Consider the following 12,233-nt stretch of genomic DNA (forward strand, 5'->3'; position numbering starts at 1 on the left):
GGTCGTGTGTTCCGGACTGCTCGGTTCGTGCCATGTTGCTGCAGAGGATCCGCTTACAGCACGGCCGCCATGGTTGCGCAAGGCGCCAAGTTTGGACACAACCAGCCAGCTCATCTGGCAACATGGATCCAGCACGACTACGGTGGACGCAACCGGCTGCCTTCATAAACGTCAGCTGGCAGCCGCTTCGCTTGGGCACGACACCACTTCCAGAATGGCAGGCTTACGTCCGTTGCCTTTTCAGGTTAGTTACCTGAAAGGTGCTGCTTGCGTTAAATCCAGTAATTATGGCTTGTTGGTGGTGTCGTGCCCACGAGACCTGAATGATGTGTTCAAACAGTTCTTGGCTCTTGCGTGTGAAATATGCTATGCCTTGTCTGCTATAACACTGATGCTGTCGGGAGACGTTGAAACTAATCCTGGACCAATGACTAAGGCTCAAGAAGAAGCTTTTGCTGCTGCACTAGAGGCTATTAGGAAATTAGAAGAAGCGCACTCACACTTGCTTTCTCAACTAACTAGTGTCAAAGCCAGTAATACGTCAGTTATAAGCAAGTTCCAAAAGCTAGAAAACGAGTAGGTAACACTACTCGCTGAACTAAAAATTTCGAAACAAAAACAGGAGGCCGCTGAAGGGGAAATCAAGCTGCTGAACGCCAAGATCGCCGCGCTGGTCGATACTCCCGCATCCGGAAATTCGGCTGTTACAACAGCAGGCGCTGATATCCTTCGCGGTGTATCTGATCGCTTGGCCACAATTTCTTCACGATGCGATGACACTGAGAATAGAATGCGACGCTCAAACCTGCTCTTCTTTAACATAGCGGACAACGAAAAAGAGGACTGGGCTGCGTCGGAGCAGAAAATTGTCGATTTCTGTGCCGGAAAACTTGACTTAAGCCTATCAAGCACGCACTTCGAGAGGGTGCACAGATTAGGCAAGCACGCCGATAACAAAACGAGACCGATCATAGCAAAATTGACCTTTTACAAGGATAAAGAACGCATCTTGTCAGCTGCACGAAAACTTAAGGGCTCCGGATTTTCGATACGAGAAGACTTCTCCCCAGCTACACGAGAAGCAATAAGAAAACTGATCGAATTCGAGAAGGCAAAAAAAAAATATTTCAAGCTCAGCGTCGACAGAATGCGCATAGATGACACAACCTACGTGTACGACGGCGTCACTAGCACAGTAGTACAGCTGAGCAGATAGCTAAAGCATAGCACTCGAACCCATCACTGCCATCAGGCATCAGAACCTCGGATCATACCGTCACTATCAATATCATTTACTAATATTCGAAGCCTGGTGCGCAAGCTCGGTCAAGTCTCTTCTTTCATAGACGATACAGGTTCTGACATTATCATCTTCACGGAAACATGGCTGCATCCTGACATTTCAGACAATGAAATAAGTCCCATACATACCACGTATAATATTTACCGATGCGATCGCACTAATAAACGAGGGGGAGGCGTACTTATAGGCGTCAGGAAGACGGTAACATCTTATTTAATTGATTCCGACACTAACCTAGAAATTGTCTGGGTCGCGTGCATGACTCGTTTTGAAAAGTTATTGTTAGGTTGCTGTTATCGTCCTCCTGACTCAAGTGTGTTGTTTGTTAGCGACCTGCGAAACAGCATAACTCACGCCATTAGGGCTTGTCCGGCTGAAAGTATTTTTCTTTTCGGCGACTTTAATCTTCCCTCCATAAACTGGAAGCAGTTGTCATCGACCTGCCGCCTTTCCTCAGACTTCATTGCCTTAACATTAGATTTCAACCTGTCACAGATCGTAAGTCAACCCACTCGTGATTCCAATATACTAGATCTAGTATTGACAACGGTCCCTAATACTGTTGAAAAAATAACATATTTAGATGGTTTCAGTGACCATAAATTAATGCAATTAAACCTTAAAGTACCGTCCCGTTTTTCTGGTACCACAACTAAGATAATTCGTGACTATAACAGAGGAAACTACAGTGTTATTAACGCTGAACTTGAAACATTTCTTGTTAGTGTATTACTTCCTCGTTTCAGTAACCGAACAGTTCAAGATAACTGGGATTTGTTCAAAAACAAGCTAATAACACTGGTTAGTAAACATGTTCCGTTAATTAAAATAACAAATGATAAACGCAATCCGTGGTTCACTAAGTCACTTAACCAACTGAGAAATAAAAAGAAACGATTGTACGCGTCCGCAAAACGCGCGTCCACTCCAATATCTTGGAAAAAATACACCGACTTCTTGAAAAGCTACTGCTCCAGAGTACGCGCTGCCCGAGATAAGTACTTTTCGCACGATTTGCCATTCTGCTCACAAATAAAACAAAAAAATTTTGGCAATCAGTGTGTCCGGAGCGACAGGATGGCAACATCATTTTGCATGATAACGACCACATTCCCATTCCAGATTATGACTGTCCAAACGCGTTCAATTCATTCTTTTCATCAGTATACACCATAGAAGACGACTCAAACGTGCCTGAGGTAGCTGATCTTGACTACCCTTTCTTACAGCCCATCGACATTAGTGTCGACGGCATCGCGTCCATTATAAATAATGTGAAAGTGTCCACATCAGCATGCATTGACGATATAAACAAGGCGGATTTAAAGTGGTGGCGAAGGCTGGGCCGAAAAGTGGTTTAGCGCGACTGCAGCACAACCAGAGGATGGGGGGCAAAACACTCATATAAAGAAATGATAAAGCTACAAAATTGGAATGTAATCTGCCTACAGAAAAGAAAAAAATATATTAGCACCTTGTTTTATGAAAGTGGTAAGTCATTTTATTAAAACCTGGCAAATTTTGTATTTTTGCAACACTCTTGACCTGCCCCCTATTCATGAGTGTGCGGTGCATTACAGCGCGTCTTTGCAGGCCTTGGTTCGATACCCGGCTAACCCGGCCACAGTGGTGGGAGCTTACGAAGCGATTTATTATCGCCACCTGTCTGCGATGGCGCGCCTGGTAAAGCGTATGAATTTAGCTCGCCGGTCTCAAAATGCTCCTTTTGCGAAGTTTTCGTCGTCCTTGCACGTCGCTTCTTTGTCACCGTTCGGTAAGATTTGCAGCCCGCTGCACCGCTGCGGCAGTTTTCTCGGTTTTGTCGTTTCCTTCGGCGTGCGGCCAGTGCGAAGTCTTTTTCCGTCTTTGCACGCTTCGCGCTCTTCTTTTGAAGCGCTTAGCGCTTCATTTCAAGATGAGCTTGCGGCATGTGAAGAAACGATGCTCCGTGGTACACTGCGACAGCGTGGATGCCGCCTTTGCCGATCAGAGCCAAGTTCTCTTGTACTTAAGTGTCAAAAATCCTGGAGAAGGTGACTTTGGGAGCCTGTCAGTTCCTACACCCTCGTTTGTAGCTTTCATCAATGCTTGCGAGCAGGTTTTTGTCGCATCTAGTTCCAATATTGTGGGAAAAGAACAAGTAGGGCATGATCTGTGCATGTTGCTTCATGCCAAGGTAGAAAAATGGCTGACTGTGTGTGGTGATGACGTTTATGATGGTTTGTTTGCCTTGTTCGTCAGGGTGAGGCTGCATTGGCTTGCACGCAGAAAAAATCTTGAACTGCACAGTCAAACTACTAAACGGAAAGCCACAAAGCAAGCACTGAGGCTAAGCAGATGAAAAAGATGCAATTCCTGAGCTGTTGGCTGAATATTTTGTGAAGTTGCAGGCTATTATGCAGCCTGTGCAACAAATCAGCTTAGTCTGGTTTAACGGTTGCAAAGGGTTTTTTTTCTGGTTCACAGCCTGCTTTTATTCTTTTATTTTTTACTTGTGTATTTTGATTTGCTAGGATGTGACGCGGTTGCTCACAGGGGCAATGGTTTAACAATGTAGCATCTTTCATCGTTCATTCCACTATGTCACTCTTTTAGGGTACTTTTATGCCATGTACAGCCTGTTCAAGTGTCACCTATGTACTTGTGCAATATTGTCAGATAAAACGCCATACCGATAAAGCGAATGCCTCTGAAAGGAGACTTTCTAGGCAATGGATTAACCTAGTTTCCGTGGCGCTGGGATTAATTTTTCCACCTGCTCGCCCCCCCTGCAGTTGCGTGCTGGCAGGTATAATTAAATCAACCATTGTCATCATAACTACCACTCGGCACCACTGGCTACCAGGCCACCTTTTAGCAGGCTAGTTGCATCTGAGTTTTTAGTAGGATCTTTGTCAGCGCAACGAACAGAACAGCGCTGGACTTTTATCTGGCTATATTGTAGCGTACAGTACACTGATTACATGCTTTACTGCCCCGCGAATGTCCTTGCACTTCACTGTACGCTGTACTTCATGTGTACTTTTGTTGACGTAAAATTACTTCAAATTGATCCGGCTAACGACTAGAAGTACTCTGGAGATGGTACGCCGGCTCAATGTATGGTATTTGCTCCTACATTGAGCACGTTGGATGGTGCTAAAGCTGGCTTTAACATTGCCTTGCAGATGTAAACGCACCTGCTATATTCTTTCAGCTGAAGAAATTAAATGTGAAGAATAATCCCAGTATGCTCTATGGTCTGTGTTGATGCGCCTACTTATGTCATGTTATGTTTGCTTCAATTGAAGCTGTCGTAGCATTGTTTTCTATACTTTTCAATTTCCTAACTGACAACGTTCGTGGCACTTCAGGGCTTTTTCCTATCTGCACTGTGACTATTGAGATGATTAGCCAACTTAAACAATACTGCTTGTGCTGCCTGTGACATGTATTTTTTGTTTGTGTGCCAAGGGTGTGCTTTGTGACTGTATTTGTTTGGTTGCTGCAATAAACAATGAATATGAAACTACGAAAACCATACTTGCCGTACACTCTATTGCGAACTGTGCACTTGAGCCAGTGCTTTGTGCATCATACCTTGCTGTACTCAAAAGCTCTCAAAAGTACTAGCACCAGTATTTGCACTACGAATCATGCATGCTTCGCCAGTGTCTGGAAGTGTTGCTGCCTTTCTATGCTGCCCCTCCTTTACTAGTCACTTTCATTGCGTTCCCAATTGCACATTAACAAGGCCATAACTAGCAGGAACTCGAGCACATTTGACTGGCAAAGGTTGGGGCGCGCTGAAAGGCAGCAACCTTCGAGAGGTACGGGCTCGAAAACGCGGACTCTACAGAAAGACCGCTTTATAATTCGCGCCAAAAGCATACGTATGCGTGACGTCATTCTACGTCACGTTTGCGTAGTTTGCCCCCCAAAATCCAGGGGGCGCTCGAGTGCCCACGAGCCGCCATTTTTTGGACCAATGAACGTCTATGGAGCCTTCGCTACCAGTACATCTACCTTGATATAAACTCAAAAATACTAAAAAACACGATATCTGTCAAGAGTAAACTATTATTTCATATATTCCGACAATCGTTATCGACAGGAACGCTTCCCCAAGACTGGAAAATCGCGAAGGTCATTCCCATTTTTAAATCTGGCAATAGATATTCACCACTAAACTACAGACCCATTTCACTTACTTCCATCTGCTGTAAGATGCTAGAGCATATAATCACCTCCCATATTTACAATCATTTAGAGAATAATAACTTTTTCTTCACAAACCAGCATGGATTTTCCAGCTTTTCCATTTCCTTTCCAGCTTTCCATACTATATTAATAACAATCCTGTGTCTGTAGTTACTTCTTACAAATACCTAGGCGTAACCCTGACAATAAACCTTTCCTGGACTACACATATAAACAATATCTGCGGAAATGCCTCCCGATCCTTGGGATATTTACGCCGTAACCTCCGTATGACGCCGACAAATATCCGCAAATTAGCCTACCTTACATTTGTTCGCCCTAAACTTGAATTTGCTTCTTCAGTATGGTCCCCTCATTACATTTATTTAACCACTATGCTAGAATGAGTTCAGAATAGAGCCGCTAGATTTATTTCACAAAATTACAACTGGAACGAAAGTATAACGCAAATTAAAAACAATCTATCAATTCCTTCTTTGACCACTCGTCGTGATGTAGCACTTATATTGCTGTTTCACAGGTACGTTCACGGACCGAGGCCATCACCAATAGCTTTGCAAGTTTCTCCCTTCACCTCACGAAGATTGCATAATCATCTTTCTTTCACGCGCATCTACGGCAAAACAGACGCTTTTAACTCATCTGCGCTTCCCCGTGTCATCCGCTTGTGGAACGACCTTCCCGATATCCTGGTAGCTGAAGCTAACAAAGAAAAATTCCGTCACGACATAAACATTCATTTCTTACTTTAAAAAAAAGAAAAAAAAACTTGTCTGTGTTGCTTCTTGTATGCTTTCTTTTTCTTTTTCAGAATTATGTACTTGGTGTAAACTTGACCCTTCGTTGTGTTTTTATTAACAAAGCATTGTATAATTGTATAATTTTGCATAATTGATTGCTCTTTATACTGTGTCAATTTTTCCCCCCTTACCCAATGCCCATTCTTCGGGCCTGTAAGGTATTTTGAATAAATAAATAAATAAATATGACCAACACGTCTAACGGCGGCTTGTAATGACCACAATTGATTACAAATACAAATTACTAAAAATGCTTAGTAGTGAGCAGTAATCACTAATAATGACCACTAATGACTATGATATGACCAACATGTCTCACAACGGCTTGTAATGACCGCAATTGATTACAAATGACTAAAGATGCTTAGTAGTGAGCAGTAATGAATAAAAGAAAGAAGATAAAGAGAAGAGGCAAAGAGAAAGAGGCGAATGATAAGAGGAAGAAGAGTAGGCTTTCGCCGTTCACCTCTAGGTGGGTACTAAATTACTAGGTGGCTGTGGGGGGAGAGGGCGGCGGAAGAAATGGAAGGGCTCTCCATCGCAAGCGCTGTGCCGTAGCCTTCTAAAGAAAGAAGTTAAATTATGAGAAGTTAAGTACCACAACCACGAAATGATTACGAGGCATGTCGTAGTAGGCAACTCCGGAATCATTTTGACCACCTGGGGTTCTTTAACGCGCGCTTAAACTAAGCGCAAGAGCTCTGCTGCATTTCGCCCCCCTCGAAGTGCAGCCGCCGCTGCACGGGTCGAATCCGCGAACTCAATCTGAGCAGCGCAATGTCATAGCCACGAAGCTACCATGGCAGTTAAAGTAATGCTATTACTTCCTTAAACCAACTGGCTACCGCAGCCGGCGAATAGCAGCGCGCAACGACTAGGACATCATTACCATTACATCATTACCATTACATCATTACCATTACATCATTACCAAAGCTGTCGATCCGGCGGGTGCGAGGTATGCTCGGTTTAAAAACCTATTCATAGATGGCGCGACCGGCAATATACACTACTTTCTTCAATTTGTAGTTGACATTTATAGAATGTTTGCACGCATTTTTCATCTGTGGAAAGGTGTCAACAAAAAGTGGTCGGCGATGAGGAAATTTCCGACATTATCTTTCATAGCGACGTTAGTGAGGAGTCAGGTGATGACACTCACATCCTTGCAGAGTGTCCTGAAGACGAAAAAATTAAAGCAAGCGGGATTTTGAAACCTTCGGTGGCTGCTCTCAATGTCTGAATTTTTGAAGCTGTTTCATTCAAAAATGAATCCAACTTCTACTTCGGGTTCAGAACTGAAAAGTGTTGGTTCAGTTTAAAAATAGAAATTATTTCTTCGTATTCATCGAGGATTTATTACCGCTGAACATTATAAAGGACGTGGCAGCAGAATTTACGTGGCACCACTATGTGCCAAGAATAATCGGTATGGCGTGCGTAAGTAATACTTGGTCGTCAGTGGGTTAAAACCATACAACAAAAACCGCTACATCAAAATATTCTTGAAAAACTTTACTTTAGTAAATTATGCGCTGCATGTAGATTGAACGTTAGAGAAGAAAGAAAGGCAATTTTGTTTTAATTTCTTGCCGAGACTGCAGCGTTAATGCATCAGTGTGACGTTGCGAATTCAGCTGTTGGTTTCGTTAGAGTACAAGGCAGTCCATCCTTAACGATAAGTCTCAAACTGCCTACGTCAAAATCCATGACGTCACAGCAAGTTGCTGCGGGATCTTCCAAGGAGACGTCGCCACTTGTTCGTTTTTGCATCTTTTCTGGCTCACTAGGGCTCTTCTTACGGTAAGAGGGGTTTTTCTGGTATTGTAGAAGGGTAATTTGCTACTGCAGCTCATATTTTGTTTTCTCTATAGCGTTCATTTAAGCAATTCTGGCATCACGAGTGATCGAACCGATAGATCTATCAGGAGCCTAAACAGAACATAATAGTTCATACTAAAAATGGAGGAAACTGGTTATCTGCTGCAGAAATAAAAATTCCCAATGGAAGGGAGAATGGCGGTAACGCGACTGCAGTCAAAGGCCTCGTTTACGCCCCACTGATGGCACCACACCCGGTGTGAGTTGCTCGTCAGAAAACCGGTCGCGCTGTTCCACTTTGTTCGAATACGAGTACTCCAAGGTTACGAACCACAAGGACACTTCCAGTAGAACAGGACAGCGTCCGGGGGTGTAGCTCAGATGGTAGAGCGCTCGCTTAGCATGCGAGAGGTACTGGGATCGATACCCAGCACCTCCACGACAATCTTTTTTTCGCTCTTTTTCAAATTGTCGTCATGCTAGAGTCACCGTTGCTACAGTTTTATCAAATAAAAATGTACTGTGTACACAGGATTCAAGCTCCTGTGTACGCAGGAGCTTGAATGTCGGCATCCGAATCAATTTATTGATGATATTCATAGTACTAATGGGCAGTACAGGCTTTGGACACACATAAACGCAGAGGCGCACTTGTGTGTGCGCGTCTGAACAAATATTAGAATAAACAACACCGAATAAAAATAATTTCTTTTTTGATTCTGTATCAGTTCTTGTTGCCGGTGGTCTGGAAGAAGTCGCTTGTTCAATTCGAAAACAGGAGTCATGGAATTAGGTAGCAGGCATACTGTTATATCTCGGCATCCCCTAGATTTCGTTCATCGTTAGGATGTAAATCGAATATTTCTTTCCGTATAACTTCGCCAAGCATTCTATTTTAGTTCCTGTGCTTTGTCGCACTTAATCTTGTGCATTTGAGGCCTTGATTACCCAAAAGGCCAAATATTTTCAACTCCTTACAGGGAGAAGTGCTCACTGTAGTTGTTCTTTTCACTCCATTTGCGCATTGTTCTCAAGCTACTCTTTCTTTGACCAACTTTAGGACTTCCTGCAGACTGAAATGACGAGCGTAAACGTGTTTACTAGTTTTGTAACGGGTTGATCGTTTGGTCGATTACAAGAAATTCGTCCTGACTGGGTGATTACTGGTTTTAGTGATCCAGGTATACGGTTTCAAATACAAGGCAGCACATGATTTCCAAAAAAATGTCTACATGGGATGCCTTTAATAGCTGTCAGTTTCGCATAGATTAAAATTATTGTCGCCCACACCGGAATGCATTTAGTACGAGATCAGAAAGGTGAACCTTTCTGATGGACGAAACTCAGACAAAACACTCGCTGATGTTTAACTCGGAAACAAAATCAAAAGTAAACAAAGTTCCACAAGATACATTGCTCCTCCCTATATCATCGCCCGCATGCAGGAAGGAAGGAAGTCATATACAACTGATTTAACACTAAAGCGACGCTTAGTCACAAGAGAGAGAGAGCAATACTTAATTTCAAAGACGCGGAGAGGTCAGCCTAAGCTATAACTAGCTCTGGCATGCTACTCGGCACAAAGGAAGAGAGACCGGAAACAAAAGTAGTAGTAGCAGCTGTAGTAGTGGTGGTGGTGGTGGTGGTGGTGGTGGTGGTGGTGGTAGTAGTAGTAGTAGTAGTAGTAGTAGTAGTAGTAGTAGTAGTAGTAGTAGTAGTAGTAGTAGTAGTAGTAGTAGTAGTAGTAGTAGTAGCAGTAGTAGTAGTAGTAGTAGTGGTAGTAGTGGTAGTAATAGTAGTAATTAATAATAGTAGAGATAATAATAGCAGTAGTATAGTAGCAGTGATGACGATGAACATGAGGATGATGCTTATATACTTGTGAGAACCGACGAAAACTCAAGAACATCAATTTTCAAGTCTGTTCTCATTAGAGACTCGTATGTTACGAGCGTAAGTATTAATTAAAGAGATTCTCTTTTTCTCTCACTTCCATGCGTCTCTGCATGCATCTGAATTCATATTTATGATGGATAATTTTTTACGTAATTATTTCACAGTACATATTGAAAATAAAATAAATGAATACTGGTAAGCGCAGTCTCTAAACGGCACAAGAGAAAGACACCGACGCACAGCACAAGCATTTGTCCTGTGCGTCGGCGTCTTTCTACTGTCCCGTCTTGAAACTGCGGTCACCAGTATTCATTTATCAGCATGAACCAATTAGCCCAGCAACAAGATTTGCTAACCATATTGAAAAGGTTTGAGGGCCTGTACAGTGTACAGCCTCCCAAAAATTAATATCATATTCTCACGCGAGCGAACAGCGCACGGCGCGCCAGCGGCCTTGTAGAGGCAAGGCCCCTCCTAAAGTGAACAGGGGAGCAGTTGACACTCAAACTGGAAATCGCCTTGCACGCCTGCACATACTGTCACCGATCTCCCCACCCTTCGCCGCTACAAAGCCGCTGACACAGCGTACGGTCGACGCTTGCACGATGCTCTTTTGCGATGCTGTACAAGTTACATCAGGATGATATACGAGCACACTACGTTGCGGCATCTCTGAACCCATGTGTCAAGACAAGAGGCTTGTAAAAAGGCGAAAGCTGCCCTCATAATCCTATAGGCCTTTAGTCGAGCCACTGTGGATTTTAGTGCGGGCCGCTTCTTTCAAAGAGAAAATAATATTGCTTGAATGATTGATTGATTGATAAAAACATAGTCATAAAACGAGTCAGACACGTTGCTTTTGGTTAATTATAGTGGAACAGTGCACAACTTGAACATCGCCAAAGAATTTGCACGAAATCCAATTTTATGCTGATATGGCTAGATCTTCGTTTAGATGCCGCCTTCCCACTCAAATGACATGTTTTCATACGTGGACAAAATATGGGGTCGTGACATCCGAGCGTCTAAGATGCGATGCAGAATTTGCACATATTTCGGCGTCAAGCCTATGTTACGCAGATGCGAGCAGTCTCAAAGCGCCGTCGCAGCTGTCTGCGCGTCAAAACGCAGGTAAAGCGCCTTAGACAGTTTCACTTGCCACTTTCTTTCATCGTATTCAAATGTTACGTTCACGACACCTCGCAAAAAAGCGAACCGTTTGCAAAATTCCAGGAAAAATAAAACTACGTGTGTTTACGTTTTCACTCGGTCGCTTCGCTGGAGCCTTAGCCTCGTCCTTTATCCGTTCTTTTTCCTGCTGTCAGAAGATAGTTATGCGAGGCTTTCATGAAGCAGAACTAGTGTCGTGCATTTCGTTATGCTTGACGAAATGTTGGCCACACTTCCTTCGCTGTCTCAGATGCGGGGCTCTTTCTGCATAAGACTCAATGGCAATGGTGTTGGGCTGCTGAGCACGAGGTCACGGGATCGAATCCCGGCCACGGCGGCTGCATTTAGATGGGAGCGAAATGCGAAAACACCCGTGTACTTAGATTTAACTGCACGTTAAAGAATCCCATGTGGTCTAAATTTCAAGAGTCCTCGACTACGGCGTGCCTCATTATCAGAAATTGGTTTTGGCGCGTAAAAACCCATATTCTAATTTGTTTCTTGCACTGTGTTTCTAAGCATCATTGCTTACTGTCAAGTCTTCTTGGAGGGTATCGTCAAGCTGATATTTATGGCTTTAAAAAAGTAACTAAAAAGAAGCACGACGATCACGTGCACACGCTAACGTCGCTTTGTCTCTGGATGATGTGGTAGTTGCTGCACGTCCTAAAATGTATGCCTTCAAGCATGAAATTATTGTTCGTAACATAAAAGTTTATGTGCGCATGCAATCATAAAATGTGTGTAGTTTTCGCTAAAGTACAACCGTAAATAACCTATGAATGTGGCCGCTATGTCCGTTTCTTTTCTTTAGTTATCTGTTCCAGTCGCATAAACACGAAACCGAAAAGTTTGTAGTTGTAGTCGACACAGTAGCTGAAGGAGATGTGCTTGAAGCTTCACGAGAATTCCCTGCGAAGTATACATTGAATAAAAGCACGCAGTTTGTAGATTTACTTATGGGTCACTCGACACAGCCTTGGTCGTTCAATGCATCCCGACAGTCCTACAGAAGTGCGTCTACAGTGAAATACGTTGCTGGA

At 43.4% G+C, this 12,233-nt stretch overlaps 1 non-coding gene across 1 annotated transcript; it reads left to right on the forward strand.

Moving 5' to 3' along the window:
- The first annotated feature begins 8,490 nt into the window (after positions 1 to 8,490).
- TRNAA-AGC (transfer RNA alanine (anticodon AGC)) lies at positions 8,491 to 8,563 on the forward strand. Its single transcript has one exon. It is a non-coding gene; the product is annotated as a tRNA-Ala (tRNA).
- Positions 8,564 to 12,233: the final 3,670 nt, after the last annotated feature.

The sequence above is a fragment of the Dermacentor albipictus genome, chromosome 9 (assembly GCF_038994185.2).
Source record: "Dermacentor albipictus isolate Rhodes 1998 colony chromosome 9, USDA_Dalb.pri_finalv2, whole genome shotgun sequence".
Lineage (NCBI taxonomy): Eukaryota > Metazoa > Arthropoda > Arachnida > Ixodida > Ixodidae > Dermacentor > Dermacentor albipictus.